This window comes from Amblyomma americanum, chromosome 1 (genome assembly GCF_052857255.1).
Source record: "Amblyomma americanum isolate KBUSLIRL-KWMA chromosome 1, ASM5285725v1, whole genome shotgun sequence".
NCBI lineage: Eukaryota > Metazoa > Arthropoda > Arachnida > Ixodida > Ixodidae > Amblyomma > Amblyomma americanum.
In genome coordinates, this window is record NC_135497.1 from 204,811,074 (window position 1) to 204,826,774 (window position 15,701).

Consider the following 15,701-nt stretch of genomic DNA (forward strand, 5'->3'; position numbering starts at 1 on the left):
GTAATCGCGGCAGGCTTGTTGAGAGTCGGACTCGGTGACGATGTGGGAAGGGGCACCAATGAATTATCAAAGTGTTTGAGAGCCAGTGCCACTGAATTGGCCTCTGCTGTGGCTGGGCTCTCAGCTCGTATAGAGGCCGTTAGAAAGGGGTTGAAACTGTGGTCCAGGGCCATACTGAAAGCGTCACCGTCCACATATTCACACATCCGCATACACTGCTTCGGTGTCTCTTTCGAGCTTTTTGCGTAGGCGTCGAACCCTGGCCAGGTGGCGGCTTGAACTCGTGATGCATGTGCTTTAGTGTTGAGGACACCTGAATGTGGTGTCGGGTCCCATGCGAGAGTGCTCGCAGGTCTTCCTGGGTACCTATCCGTTTGAAGATCTCTCGTGCCCGCCACGGTGGCCTGGTCTGCTGTGATATGCGAGGACTGCGTCACGTAATTCGTAGAAAGTGGCGTCCGAGAGCTAAGAGCTTTTCATTACGAGTATTAATGGGAAGGTATATAGGGCCGTCCGGTACGCGGGTCCGAATGACTGGATCAATCTTCTTCTCTTCACTTTTATGTAGGGTTTGATGGTGGAGACCGTAGGTGTCCGGCTGATTACGAAGGCATTCACCAGCCGAAGTGTGTCCCCTTCTCTCATCCCTTAGCGGTGTTTGGTGACGCGTCTGATCATGCGGGAGATTTGGTCAGCGTTGTTTTGATGGTTTTGATCGTGTGAGACGCCCCCTCCCGTTGATTTGAACCCACAGGCCGAGATGCGGGCGGTATTCTTTCTTTGCTTTTGTGTGATGTCAGAGCCTGGGAACGTGTAACCTCTTCCATCGACTCGAACGACTTCCCATTTGTCTGGAGCGCACGCATACCGCGACACTGGGTGAAATGTTCAACCACCGTCGCTACTAACGGTAGCACGGTTTCTTCCTGGACGAGGGAGCCCCGGGTTGCCAAGATTGTTATATCGTCGGCATAGGGTGTTGTGGGGTTTCTCAGTAGGCACAGGCCACTACCCACCGCGGGTTCGAGCTTCGCGCGAGCCAAGGGCCCCGATCAGCCGTCACCACACGCACCCTGGGGCACACGCTGCGGCGGCGTTCAACCTCTGAAGAGAGGAGAGCGGCTCGCCGCAAGAAACAGGCCTCCAAGTTCACAAAGGAGACGTTTATTGACGCCGTCCTCCAGCGGTACATACACACACTCAACAGTCACCCCGTCCCGGGGCGCGCTCAGAGCAAGGCTCCGGTGCGCGCTCGGGGCAACAAGAGAAATGCGCGCCGCTAGCACGCCGCTGCAGGAGATTGTCCCCCGCGGCAGTGCTGTGATCTCTCTCGTGTCGGCCGATGGGCCGTTTGCGAGAGAGAGTGGGCAGTCAACGCAAGGTGCGCCTGTCAGAGGTCGTTGGACCCCTGGACAGGCTCGAGCCGCGGTGGATCGAGGACCCACGCTGGCGAGCTCGAGTATGAACTGGTCCGAACGGCAGAGGCCGGCCTCTCTCCCTCTGGGCCCCGATCGGGAAGGTCGCGCGACCACCCCAAACGGTGTCCCGAATTCCCGCCAAAAGTCACCAATGGCAAAGGCCCTTGGGAAGCCGGGGCGGAGCTGCGGCCGAATGACAGCGATTAGCCACCAGCCGTCTCTCCGCCGCCCGAGGCGGGGGAAGAAAGGGAAAGAGAGCGACGCGGGATGCCGCGCAGACGCCACGGCGGGAATCTAGCAGGCTTCCCACAGTGTACAACCGACGTCAGATATGTCGTGGAGTCCCTGGTCCAAGGGAGAGCAAGGCAATGTTGTGGATGCTGGAGGGGTCGGAGCGGGTGGTACCGATTCCAATAGTGGCGTCTCTGTCAGACAGGAAAGCTTTGACGTATACTTAAATGTACGTTCCCAGCAATTGAGGGCACTGAGTCCGAAAGAATGGCCTCTTGAGAGATGTTATACAGTGCCCTTTTTAGGTCGAGGGCCATAATGAGGTGTTCACCACACGGAATCTGGGTCACGACTTCTTTCTTGAGAAGTGGAGTCCTTTACCGGGCACTGATATCGCACGGGAAGTTTTGCAGTTTGCCTGCACCGATGTGCAGCCGCCGCGGCTGAAATTCGATCAGCCGCGATCAATCAGATATGACTGAAAAAACTGCGCTTATGCGCGCCCCGCCAATAGTTGTGCCACCGTCCGCCATGCTCTGCACCGTCGCCTCGAGTAACAAACCGGACAGTCTGCTGTCGCTCTTGTTTCTACAACGACACTGTAGAAGGGGAAAAAGGCGCAGGACTGTTATCTCTACTTCTCTTTTTCGGAGCATGCAATGTATACATATGCGTCAGAGAAGGGTAAACAGCCTCAGAAGCTCCCCAAACGTAAAACGAAAAGAAATGCGCCGCGGTGCTCAGCGGCACATGCGGAATGATCGCGCCGGTTTTCCGCCAAGGATGGCACTCGCTCTCTGGGAAACAAGGAAGGCGGCTCGCCCTGTACATGCATGCAAGCGAATACTTCGCCCCGCGTATAGCGGGCAAGTGGGCGCACATGCACTACAGCAGCTGCGCGCTCGGAAACACCTGACCGAGCGCGCTGCATTCGCGACGGCACGCCTTCCGGAATGCGCGTACACAACACTGTTCCTGCAGGCGGCTCGTGCGGCACGGCGTCGTTGGTGCGTCATCTTGCAGGAACATTTTTTTTTTACTTTTTCGACAGCACATAGTTCCTGGCGTCGGTGCGGGGTTTGCTCGTCAATACGCCAAAAGCCACTTGCGGTCGATTCCGCAATAACTGCTGACTGGCGTAACGGCTCTTCTTATTACATATCATTTCTTTTCACGTCCTGTACCTTTTTGCTCCGTACCTTATCACACATGATTGCCCCACTATGGGTAAAAATTTCTGCTGGCATGCCAAAAAATCTGATTTTTACAGCGCAAGCTGTAGTAGCTTTGTACAAGCCATTTAGTAGAAGCATCGCAGCCGTGTAAGGCCACATTCTCACAGCCGGTTTTTCGCTTCCTCCGTCACCTCCGTCGCGGCCGGAGCCGACGGAGGGTGATGAATTTGGACCGGTTTCCCCCCCAAATCGGGCGGCCGGTGCCGCTGGGCCCTGCTAGGGCGGCGACGGAGCCCCACCCCACAAAAAACGTGCCAGTCATAGCGCGAGCTCGCCTCACGTGACCCACGGCTTGCTTGCTGCGAGCGAGAGATGGCGCTGGCGAGCGTCGCAGCTTCGGCGGCGGCGATGCGTGGGTGCGCGGCTCCCAGTACCCGGCCAAGGCAAGCCATCGCCACAGGCCAGGCTGCAGCAGCATGCGCCTCCGGGACATGAACGTTTGAGGGCAGTGGGGCCGTGCGGGTGCCCAAGGACCTGCGCGTCCTAAACTCCTCTGTGTCTAATAAAGTTTCCACCACCACCACCGGGCACAAGAAAAGAAGCCACCCCCCCCCCTCTTTTTTTTTCTTTTCTCCGTTGTTAGATGCACGTGTCTTGCACCCCGAAAAGCGCCCGCTGCCAAGGAACAGAGAGCGGATGACAGTTTTATTTCATTTGGCAATATACGAGGCGTTCCAGGTAAACGAGTCTCCGATGAGTTTAGTGTTTGGCATTGGGCGCGGGATATACCACAAGCGAATTTGCATCTGTTGCGCTCAAGTAGCACCACAGTTGTGTATTTGGATTTCTCGCGCTACTGGTCAACGCGCAGGCGAGCGTTGACCTGCCAAGAGAGACAGAGCTGGAAAGAAGGAGGGGGGGACGTTTTTCCCGGAACCCCACAGAGGTCCCTACCTGAGGGGTCCTCACCGCCGGGCGAGACGGGTCTGGACGCCCGCGCGATGCTGAGAACAAATAAGCGTAGCATTAGGTCAGGTGCGGGCGCGGCGAGCAGACGCCGCGGCTGAGCCGCGGTGGCGCCGAAGCCTGAGGACGGGGCATACCAACGGCTCTCGAGAAGTGGGCAAGGTTAACGAAACGTAGGTGTACTTACAAAAGGGATGCTGACGCACGTTCAAAGGCAGCAACGACAGGCTGGCGCCACTTTCCAGATTTTGGGGGGACACCTGTCAACAGTAGGCACGAAGACGAGTAGTTTGTAACTTGCGGCTGTAGCGGCTCGGTTGAGATCGATAATTGTCGTAATGCTGGGAGCCGCCAGGTCACGGGGTCTCAGGAAGCCGGCGACACGTGAGAGTGTTTTTGATGTATTTTCGTGTGTTTTTCTTTTTACTTGGTAAGGGAGAGAGTTTGAGTAATACTGTAGAAGTATGGGGCGTGGCACGTAAACCTAGTGGGCCAATCAGTTCGAGGGCCCGTTCCCGGAATGCCATTTTTAAAAAGCAATTTTTATGTTCTTATCGTTCTGAGTATTTTAGGGAGACGTGTTTGAACCTTGCGGAACCTGGAAGAAATGCAATTCAGTTTGTATACAAATCATGTGTTAGTGTGTTGTGATTGTGCGGTGCCAAATGTGGGACAGGCTCCTAGGTTTCAAAACCGGGCTCCGGAGCCTGGAAAATTGTTCTGAGCTAGATTTCGATCCCTTGCATCTTCGGCGATGCCAAGGAGGGAAGATTTTCCCTCAGCCAGTTCCACGTAATCACTCGCTGTTTATTCTGTTGTAAATATGTGAATTCCTGTACAAAGATTCAGTTTGCCTTCCTTCAGTAAAGTGTTGCCTGATCTCGTCTGTTATACCGCCTCGGACGGTGGGGCACCTGTTGTGGAGCCCGAAGAACGAATCTTAACTTAGACAAAACCTAAAAAAAAAAAAACGGCCCGTGGACTATGGCGAACAGAGGGAGTTCGGGGCGGTGACGAAGTGGGGGACGGAAAGCATGTTACCAGGTTTAAACCGAAGAGAAGGGGATGGCTGATGAAAAGAACAGCCATTCAGGTGACGAAGACAAAAAGGAGGATAGAAGTGACGGGGCAGATAAGATAAAGAGCAGAAAAACAAACTCAAATAAAAGCAATGCAAAGACAGTGAAGAGGATGAAGAAACGCGAGATGAAAACAACGGTGTAATAAAAAAGCGTGTCATAGGAATAACATTGGAAGAAGTACGGAAAGCTGAGCAAGTTGGTTGCTACTATCCATGGTAAAACAGCGCGCAAAAACACGAGGATGGAACAAACATGACGACACGAGCGCTGTGTCGAAGGCCGCCACCAACCTGACGGCTTTTAGCCGCTTCCTGCGATGAAAGCTGCGTTGAAACCCCGTTTACTTGTTGCTAGCTTTCAGGGCCTCATTGCTTCAATTAGCCTATACTGGTAAAATATTCTCCAAACTGTTTTGCTAGCCTAATTCTCAAACGTTAGTATAAAGAACAATCTAGCAAGCCCTGACAAACCATTCCTGTATTGATAACGGAGTTCATTACCCCCTACATATGTTCGATTTCGTTCACATTGGCCAGAATAATGTGACTGCAGTGCGCGCAGCGCTTTAATAGTAGCTTGCTATATTCGTATAAATATGTTTTGGTGCTGTAGTGTTTCGCTGTAAAAATGTGGAATTGCGCAAAGTTATTCAACTGACGTCTAACTTTTGCCACCGCTTGCGAGATCGCATGTTTGTTCTGCGATAATAGTCAAGCAAAGCAACGCGCAAGCAGACGACAGACGACTTCCACCGCACCTTCGGCGTCTCCTTCGAACTCCGCCACCGCCGATTTTTTTTTTTTTTTTCCGCGCAGGAGAAACGTGGGAGGAACGAGCACCCGCCCTAACTGGTTTGCCGGTCTCCGGCGCCTATTTCGATTAGAACACCGCGCCGCTCCGTTGCTGCCGCGGTTTTCGGCTCCATCGCCGCCGCGCCGTAGAGGAGGCCGGCTGTGAGAATGCGGCCTACATGTTAGGCCCGTCTCACATGCTGCGACTAGAACGAAAATATTCGGCCTAGTCGGTGACGCACCGCAGTGCGATTTCCGTTCAGTGCTTTCACATGGAACGCGTATACAACGAATTCGGTCGGTGGGACAGACAAGGTTGCTTGATGTTTGCATAGGCAACACATGATTAAACGCAACAGAAACCCTGCACGAAATGCGTTGATGATGTTACAACCAGCGTATTTTTAGATGCAAGGCAATATTTCGTATGTTTTGATTGGAATAAACAGTTTTGCTTCCACTGCGGCAACAGGTCCAGCGTGACTGCGCGTCGAACGCCGTCTCGGTGCTCCCCATTGGTCAGTCGCAGAGCGAACACACCGACGCTGCGACTGAATACCAACCGGATGGAACTCGATCGCAAGCCGTCTGCGACTAGACCGACGGCCCTCCCCAGTCGCAGACCGACAGAATTCGCAGCGTCGCAGGCGAAAATCGCATGCATGTGAAACGGGCCTTAGGTGGACACCACTGCCACGTACCTCAAAGCGCGATTGAGGTGTCCACTGACCCGGTGAGCCAGTTATGCGCCTTTCCTTTCCTCAGAACCTACGGACGGTTTAGACTGCTAATAAGACAACACTGGGAACGAGACTGCATGGTTGCTTCGTGCAAGAGTGCCCTGGAGTCCCTGAAGTGTGCCGGGAAAGCGATCGAACCGAAGACCGCAAGCGGAAGAAGGCCGAGTATGCACGTGACCGTATAGACGCCAAAACGGCCCTGCGAGATTCCCAACCGGGCAGTCGCCTGTCAAACGTCAAAATGGGCCTGCCACTCCAAACATCTCGGCTGCTGATGCCAAACAGCTTTCGCTGATTGATGCGCTAAGCCGGTAAGCTTAGGTGTAATAATTTTTATTACCATTACTCCCCTGTAGTGTTACTATTCCTAGTGTAATACTGATATAAAACCGCTACCAGGAGTGCCTTTAGTTTTTATGTCATTTTTTTTCAGCGCGTTCTCTGAGCAGTACGAAGTGACTGTAGTCCCCAGAAAAAGGGGAGAAAGTCCGAACCACGCTGCATGTCTCCTATCAAGGATCCTCGGCCTCCAGCTTCAAGTATGTAAGCAGCAGACCTCGCCGTCACTGGATGCGCCAGTAACAGAGCACAGAATGAACGCAAAAAAGTTGCCTCGTAGTTGTTACTGATATATAGTATGTCGCCCTCTTTTTTCCATAAAGGATTATCTCGGCTTATGGCTGCCATCTGTCGGCTACTGTGGCACGAAGCGGCTGCGGAACTAAGTGGGCCCCTGATTTCAAAACTTGACTTTCGTTTCAGCTATAGCTTCAGCACTGCATAACTTCTCGCTGCATAAATGTGGCAGTTTTCACGAAATTGACGCCACGTTGCGTCGGCGCCACGAACTAATCTAAGAAGGATCGGCGTGCAGAACCGGCCAAGATGTTTGCTCCGTTGCGTGAGTGGTTCGTTCGCTAGCACAGTGCGGACTCAGACGTTGTCATAGCTTTGCCGTAAAAAAATACCTTAAGAACTCTATTGTGTGGATTTCTGCATGCTGTCGAGACAGATGAGGTGGCAAGTGTAGGTCACCGCGTGAGTCTTCTGGTGCCAGCAATACAGAAAGCATAGAGCAAGGAAGTTGCACGTTGGGTAGCGGAACGCTTGCAGGACCATGTCAGTGCAGTTCTTATGAGGTACCGAGCTTGTATATCTCAATAGATGATTTGCGCGAACCTGTGTAAATACGAGGTGCTATTTGTTAACAACCGTCGCTTAGACGAGAGTTGTGCATGAATTCCCCTGTAATGGAAGACCTTATTATATACGGCGTACGTGTATGGTTATTTATTATCCACGAAGAAGGGCGGGGGGAGGGGGGGGGAAGGCTATATAATGATTTACTGAAACTCCATTGTGTTACGATTTTGTTTGCACTTCTTTATTGACCCATGCCTTCGCTGCGACTGGAAAGATGCACTCAGACGGGCCGTTGCTAAGAGCCGAATACAATCGCCCGAAAAGATCGCACCATAGTGGCATTACATTCATTACATGCCTTCCATCCACTACTATCCTTCTACAGAGAGCGCAAGGCGCGATTTTTCCGAGAAAAAGTGCGCAGGGAAGGCGACCTCATATTATTCTCGTTTTCCACCTGTACGCGCAATTGATATTTATTCGTATCTAAAATAGCACGTGATCAATAAAATTTATGAGCACGAGAAAATGCAAAACGGGGCAGATTTAGCAGTTCAAACTCATGCGTCAGTGAGAACATTTTTAGCTTGTTTTCTGAGCGAACCGCATGACAGTTGCCGAGTCTTGTTACCTGTCGTGCTAAGTGCAAAAAACTGCGCTTCTAGTTCTGTCATTGACCCGTTGTACAAGTCTTCAACGTCAATGTTATTGATTTTAAATTCTCTCCAAAGTGCGCGTCCATCGTCCACCGCTTCGCATTCGCACCGACCGTCTCTCGTTTAGCCCTTTTGAAGCGTCTATAGCAACGGAAGACTGACTTACACTAGGTCAACACCATCGACAAACAAACGCGAGTTTAACGACTTACCAGCAGATATAGCCATTGAACCTAAATATCGAAATTTCATTTTTCATTAGTTGTTATGCCTTATTATTTTTTGTCTGCTACAATCTGTATTATTATCTCACTCTCGTATGCTTGATACAGGTATGTTTGCAGGTGTTTAAATTATACTACCATCCTATAACTAGCCTGCTGATTAACCCTTTTTCTAATTCTTGAAGTTCCTTATATTTCACTGTGTGCTAATCCCCCCCCCCCCCCCCCCCCCCCCCGTGCTATACCCTCGAAAGAAAGGCTTTAGGCATGTCCTGAATAAATATAAATTTTTTTAAACAACCACGGTTTCACGTAGGCTACGCCGAAAAGCAGTCCTTCGAAGCGCCGTCATTATATAAATTAAGGCGCCCTCTCTAGGTTGTGAAAATTGCTAATACGCAGCACTGCTGTCTAGATATGGTGGATTAGCTTTCCGGTGCCCCCGAGGAAATTGTGTGCAGCTTGCTATACCGAAGTCGCTTGAGAGGAATATACGAAGTCCACATGTATACCCACGGTGCAAGAGATCACACTACGATAGTCGCATGGGATTAGGAGCTTCGAGCACTGTGCTATACATCTTAAAAGGGACCATGAAACGATTTTAACTGAGGTCTAAAAAAAGCGGACGAGCGATAAGCATCGCATTACGACACCACTGCAAAAATTTGTGAGCAAGCTTCAGTAACGCCACAGATATCGGCAATTAAAAATGGTCGCTCCTCCTCTCATACACACCATCCCGCCGGAAAAAAAAAAGAAAGAAAACAGGTTGGGGAAACACTCGCCCCTGAATACGTAACGCGGCGAAACACGGTTTGCTTGTTTGTTTGTTTGTTTGTTTGTTTGTTTGTTTGTTTGTTTTCCGGTGGCGGCGCCCGTTCACCCACGCGCCGGGGTGAACGCTTGTGTACTTTTACCGCTTTCATCACGAGCACATCGTGGGTATTGAGCTCGAGGCCCGACTTCTGTAAGTGACCAGCGCGATGGACTTCGAACCTTACAAGTGTGCCCCGTTGAGAAACCCGCTGGTGAACTCTGGCGATGACAGCACGGAGAGGCCGGCTCCGTCCGGCGCACATCGTGTGACTGGAGGAGTCGGCGCTCTCTCGTCGCACCACTTAAGTTGGGCCACGCCCGGAGACGGTGAAAAGGACGGCAGAAAACCGTCGCTGCGGCCAGAAGTGTACCTGCGACGTCACGGTTGCGGCGAATGACAGCGCCTGGCTGCGTGCCGTCCAGCGTGACATCGGCGATACACGTGACGTCATGGAAGCAAGAAACAGTTTCAAAAGCCGTCACTACTCGGTCAATGATCAGCTCAGAGCCGCGCTTTTTTCTTAAATTAACGGTAAATTGCAGGCTCCGTCCCAGGGGCTTATATACTCGGCAAGAATGCTTAAAAGCGTTCGTTGTACGCATAGAACACATTCACCGCCAAACTTCAGAACAGTTTCATGGACCTCTCAAAGAAATTTTTTATAGCTTATTAAAATATAAAAAGAATGATTCCACACCTTACCTGAGAAGGAATATACTGGCTATAGCCGCGCCAACGGGTTTTGAGATCGTGTTTATCATAGTGTCCTTACTGCGCGTCGATGTGTCATGTTGTCGCGCTGCTGGGTTTGTCTATTGCAGGAATTCATGCTCCTTTCTTCCTCTCACAGCCTCCTTCTAACATGACCGAGCTCCAGTGCCCGAGTGCGAAGTTAGGCTAACCGTCATTTCTTCCGCTCATAACCTTCTCATAGTCATCACGCCTTTCCTCTCACCACAGCCAGTCACGTTCGTTTTCGGACGACGACGGCGGTAGCGGCCGGATTTTTTAGCTCCGACTAAAGTACGTCTAATACCGCTGTCACACGGGCACTTTCGATCGCGAGAGAGCCGATCGGAATCGAACTCACTCAAATACGATCGATCCCGATCCTGTGAGCCTGTACATACCGGTCGAGGGATGCCACCCTCGTGTAAACAGTCGTCGAATTTCGGTCCCTCTTGCCGAAACCACACACGAGGACCATTTGCATTAGTTAAAAATTACTGAATTTGCCGTCCACAATGGCCGACATCGCATACATGTTCTCCGCGGATCAACTCGGGCCGCCCCCGTCTTCACTTCCTTGCGTGCGCACTGGCGGGCGAATAATTATGCGATCAGCTGTTTTCTGCAACGCGATTAGAAGTAACCGTGACGCGAAACGATATCACGACACTATAAATATGGCGCCTCGTCTCTTATGAAAACGACTTACCAGAGAACGTAGCCATTGAACCTAACACATCGAAATTTCATTTTTCATATGTTGTGCCTTTTTTTTCCCTTCTTATAAGTTCCCCATACTATTGCTCTCTCCAGCGTATTTATTTGTTCTTCAGGGCGTTAACGTCATCTCCTGATCCTCGAAAGCACTACGTCTATACCAATAACGATATCTACGCTGCCAGTGCTGCGTCATTATCCCGTCACGTTTTAGGTCTAGAGAAGGATAAAACTTAGCTTTGCAGTGAAGCTCCGGCCACATTCAGGACCACGACATACAATTCCCCCCCGACAAAAAGGTAGCTCGTTGTTGAAGTTTTTCTTGTTACCTAAAAAAGTAGAAATCGTAAGGTTAAATTATATAGAAATTATAAGCACGAGGCGAAATTATAAGCTCAATAAAGTTAATTGATGCCTCTGGCTTGTACAGTCAAATATTCAAAAATCTGATTTTGTCCGTTGTTGCAATTGGTCACGCGGAGTGACAAAGGACGCCGCGGACCGGGGCCAGTGTTACCAACTGTTGTTTTTTTTGGTTGTATTTATACTATAACCGACTGTACACGACTTCGGCCGGCCGTGCACCCCCTTTCGTGCCCTGCTATACTCGCATGTCTGTCTCATCGACGGCGACTCACTTTTAAGGGGCTGTCTCCCCTGTGTTGCGACACCTGTGAAGAGTACAGCCACCGCTCTTGTGCCTACATGCCCATAACAGACTATCCCTGGATATGTTTCAGATGCCTCCTTCCTTTCCTGCACGAGATCTCTTCGGAAGTGGCCCTACCGTCGCACTACCACTGAGTCAGAGGAAGTTTACCGTCCTGAACAATGCTACCTCCAGTTCCACTCGCAGAGGCTTTCAGAGGCTAAATAAGCCACTACTGCTGCGGTGCAGCTACTGTCAAAATGTCGAGGACCAGTTCATTGATCTCCCCTCCACCACAGCGTCTTTCTCTGCCAACATTGCCACCGGTCTCACAGATGCATGGCTTCACCGTGGGGTACATGACGGTGAGCTGATAGACCTCGCCACCCATACAGTCTTCCGCCCGGATAGCTCCGGTCGTGAAGGCCATGTTCTGATCGCTTGTCCTGGGAGTTTTTTTTTTTTTTGGTAGCGACCTTTCTCAAGCTGTTACTTCCCCGGGGTGCACTGCTCTCGGATGAATCTGTCCTCCCAGGTGCCGTGCAAATATTCCCTGTAAGCGTCTTGATACCGTTCTGTTTGAAGCCAGTACTGCACTTTACAATGCTATTATATTTTTCTCCCACGTTCATTGACGGCCACATGCTGAACCGGTGTCTACTGACGGTGACGGACACTCACCTCAACAGAACTTCAGATCTTCATGAAGCTTCGTACACATCACGGAACCACACCAATTTTCTTGACCTGGTCTTCGTCCGCAATGTAAGGACAGTTAGCTCTTGCAGTGTTCTCCCCGGGCTGTCCGGTATAATGACCATTCTGCGATCGAAATACCCAATGCAACCACTGTTGCATGTAAAGGCCACTTTGCCCGAACACTACGGAAGCTTGGCCGCACTGATCTGGACTATGTATGACCTGCCTTGCTCATCTTATTCCTTTGTGTTTAACCACAATGACTGTTCATTCAACTCTGACCTGCGGTGCGATTTAATGCTCATCATCCAAAAGGACTGTGTGCCCTGCTCCACCAGTACAGCGCCTCGCCGAAGGTCACCGTGGATCGCGTGTCACTGACTTCAAGACCTTTCACCGCAAGAGAGCTTTCAGCATGCAGCCCAACTGCAGTGTTTCATAATTTTTCACGAATTAAAGTCACTAAAACGTTCCTTGAATACGTGGGTCCCACGCCACTTATGGTTACAAGATAGAAGCCGACCTGAAGCTCTTTTGGTCTTTCTGCACAAGAATTAGCCCAGCTCCCGCAAACCATGTTTGATCAACAACTAGCGCACAGTCACCGAGCTTTAGACTTCTCTTTCCTCGTACTCACACAGTTGTACCGCCTCTACTCTTGACCTGAACAACGCCGTACAAACTATCGTATCTTCAATTATTTCCCCTTCTGTCCCCATATCGGCCCTCATTGCTACCCGAGCAACTCAATACAGCTGCCCGCGTTGGCAAGCCCTTCCAGAATCCCGGCCCCGATCATGTCGCTCCACATTCTTGAAGTTCATCAATCCACGTATGTCCCGCTCCCTTCTTCGGATGTTCTAATAATTTTTGGACCGTTCCGTTCTTTTGAACCCCACACATGGCAGCAATCGTATTTTATCCCCATTCAGAAGGGTAACGGAAAGCCTACAGGGTAACGGATAGCCACGAGGTGGATATTACATCAGTTATTTGCTAAACATTCGAGCGAGTTTTGAACAGTGACATCATAACCTTCCTAAAGGAGGACTACCTTCCCTCCCCATCTCTTCAGGGTTTCCGCCTTGGTCGCGCAGCTGCTCTAATGCTCCGGCTATGCTTGCGCACTTCGTCAGCGATAGCATTAAAAGCCACACGCAAACGCCTTGGAAACCGTCGCCTGTACCCTTCCTACCAAAAAAAAAAAAAATCCTGCTCAGTTTGGGCTTCGTGGTTCTGGGCTAAGTTTGTTGGCTCGGTTTGTGGTGGGTAGCAGTCAGCGGACGCTACTCAGCTCTCTTTGGCGTTCCACAGTTCTGTCTTTAAACCGACTGAATCCTCTTTGTGTGTTAACTATAATAATAATAATAATAATAATAATAATAATAATAATAATAATAATAATAATAATAATAATAATAATAATAATAATAATAATAATAATATAATAATAATAACAACAAAGTTTATTATCATCAGTTGCAGTTTGACAAAGGGAAGAAAAAAAGCGGCAATCAGCTTGAAGTTCTCACCTCCTGTACAGGTGGCAGTGACAGGTGCCCAGAAACGCTTATATAATTGTACTGAGTGAATTTTTCAGTGTAACACAAAACACATTCAGTATTCAACAAAACATTCAACAAAATAAACATCATAATGCGCGCAAATAGAGCATAATACATAGAGTTATATTGTATGCAATGAAAACGTAATATATGACGAAGCATCAAAGAACAAATAAAGGCTAGAAAGAACATCGTAGAAAAGTAAAGGGTATATTAGTAATGACTCAAGCGAAGAATAAAACTTCGGAGAGCGGACATAGTAATTTCAGGGAAGCTAAGGCAAGCTTCAATAAACATATATTTAATAATACCGGTGGTTAGCAATTAATCCTTTTGACGGCCAGAATTAGTTCTTGAAAAGAGTAAAATTCACTGTGGTTTGTAGCGGTGAGAATAGGACGAATCAGACCGACGCAAAGGAGCCAGAGAGGAAGTAGTATTGATATCTCTTTTTTGCTCGGTTCGATACAAGTGCAACAGCCTGTAAGCATAAAGATAATTATCAGATCCTGAGTTGTGTGTCTGCTGGCAACTCATAGACTATACGAAAGATTTTTTTTCTTGAAGAACACATATCTTATGTAAGTTATAATGTGTTGTTGCCCACACTAATGTACAGTGTTTTAGGTAGGAATATAATGAAGAACTATATCAGGCAAGTTTGAATTTTTCCATTAAAATATTTCTGTGACGCGACAGAATACCTACAACCGTTGATGCCTTCAGCATTACGTAATTACCATGGTCATCCCATCGCCTGTTTTCTTGAAAGTGCGCACGAGTAATTCAGTCGCTGATTCAACCACTTGTAATTTGTAAAACAGAGCTATTTCTGCGCTACAAGCCTTATTCTTCTGACTGAAAAACACAGCCTTGGGTTGTCTCACGTTCACGAAGAGGGAATTTGTGTCTGACCTTTCTTCTAGACTGTTTAATATGGGATTACCGTGTATGCTTATATCGTTGCAGATGTCACCAGATATAAGGGTAGTAGTATCGTCTGCATTAAGAGAGCAGAAGTGTAAGTAGTAATAATATCATTAATATAAATATTTAAAAAGGATAATGTCTTGAGGGACACCGGTATTAACAGATCGTTGTGAAAACTTAAACTTACTAATGTGAAAGTGCCGTTTTCTAGATGATAAGTAGTATTTCTTGGTAACTAAAGCTTGCCTTCGTATCCAGTATAATTCTAGTTAATTCTAGTTTTTCGAAAAAGTGTTATGGCCAGTTCTGTCAAACGCCTTCGTAAAGTCCCAAAAAATACCTAATATAAACATTTTGCGTTCAAAATGTTCTAATGTATATGTATATGTTCTAATGTATATGTAAGCCATTGTAATCCGGACGTAAATGAAAGCAGCTGGTGAGGATCAGGTAACAGCGGATCTGTTGAAGGACGGAGGGAAGATTGGGCTAGAATAACTAGCCACCCTGTATACGCAATGCCTTGTGACCTCGGGCGTACCAGAATCTTGGAAGAATGCTGACATCATCTTAATTCATAAGAAAGGAGGCATCAATGACTTCAAAAATTACAGACTGATCAGCCTGATGTCCGTTGCCTACAAGGTATTTACTAAGGTATTCGCTAATCGAGTCAGGACAACCTTAGACTTCAGTCAACCAAATGATCAGGCAGGCTTTCGTAAAGGATACTCGACAATGGACCTTATTCGCAGTATCAGTCAGGTCATAGAGAAATGCGCAGAATATAACCAAGCCTTATATCAGGTGTTTCTGGGAAGATTTTCAAAAATTTTCAAAAATAGGCTTTTTGGTGTACAAATGCAGTTTTTTCGGAATAGTATTACCAGTGTTTGCGGACACCGGAAAGCCGGTGAATTGTCTTAAGTAGTAAGCTGGTTAGCTGATTTCTGATAACTAGCGTTTTAACTATCAAAAATAGGCAACTGGTTGCAATTAGAGATTTGTAGCCGATCGTTAGTAATAGCCATATCAGTTTTTAGAATTTCGAAAACGCGACTACCCTTGGCGCTGTGGCTCGACAAAATTTGGCTGCATCGTGCAAAAACGTACATGCGCTTTCGAAAGCATGCAGACGAAGCAACCCCTCCAGTGCACGTAACTCG